This window comes from Trichechus manatus, unplaced genomic scaffold (assembly GCF_000243295.1).
Source record: "Trichechus manatus latirostris isolate Lorelei unplaced genomic scaffold, TriManLat1.0 scaffold00060, whole genome shotgun sequence".
NCBI classification, from domain to species: domain Eukaryota; kingdom Metazoa; phylum Chordata; class Mammalia; order Sirenia; family Trichechidae; genus Trichechus; species Trichechus manatus.
This window is the reverse complement of record NW_004443996.1, coordinates 188,351-189,229: the sequence shown is the minus strand read 5'-3', so window position 1 is coordinate 189,229 and position 879 is coordinate 188,351. Positions and strand designations below refer to the sequence as shown.

Here is an 879-nt window from a genome sequence, read left to right as displayed (position 1 = left end):
GAATCTGGCAGAGGCAGGACCGAAACTCACATGTCCCCGTGTGGAGTCAGGGTTGGCCCTGTCATTGTCACCTTTGTCACTTCTGGATCCAACAAAAGAAATAAGACTGCAAAGCTTGTTATTTAACCGAGATGACTCTTGTGCGATATCTCTGCTATGAAAAGTTACCCATTTGTTTAAATAGCCTGTTTAAACTCGGAAAGTTTAAGCAATCTGTTTTTTTAAGTCAGCAAACAATCTAATTATGGCACCCACTGGAAGAAAGGGAGTGAGAAGACCTAGGAGACGCACGATGAAGGATCCAGATATGGGAGCCTATGACAAAGAAGAGAAAAAAGATCTGAGTGGTTCCCAGCAGGATGGGAAGGAAGGTACAGTGTCCCTAACATCTTGGCAAGTGTGGCACATAGGGCACACTTTACTTTTTTTCATTTTTTTAAATTTACTTTAAAAACTTGTGTTGGCAAAAAGCCCAAAAGCCTTCAAAATGTAGATATGATGCCATTAAAAATTATCAGTATAGCATACTTGAGTTGAAAATGTTTTTCTTTTCAATGAAGGAAAGACTCCAGTAACTGATAAGAATGGAAGAAAAAGGCCATCTGCAGGACCAGTTGAGGAGGAAGTGGGGTAATGTGTTCAAGCAATGTTTGCCCAGCAGGTCAAGTACTTTAAGAAATGTGACTTTGGTTAATTTTGCAAGTATTGTATGTAAAACACTTGGCATGGGATATTTCTACCCAAAGGAGCGTGCCATTTTTTGTGTCCTTAATTAAAAATTGTTCAAGTAATTTCTTTACAGGGCAGAAGTACAGAATATGTTGGAAACTCTTGGAGGTAAGATTTTTTTTTTTTATTGTTGTAGTTTAAATGAAGTTT

General features: G+C 38.2%; 1 pseudogene; it reads left to right on the top strand.

Annotated features, from left to right (window-relative positions):
• The first annotated feature begins 241 nt into the window (after positions 1 to 241).
• LOC101349383 (synaptonemal complex protein 3-like) overlaps positions 242 to 879 on the top strand; it is a 12,897-nt pseudogene continuing 12,259 nt past the window's right edge.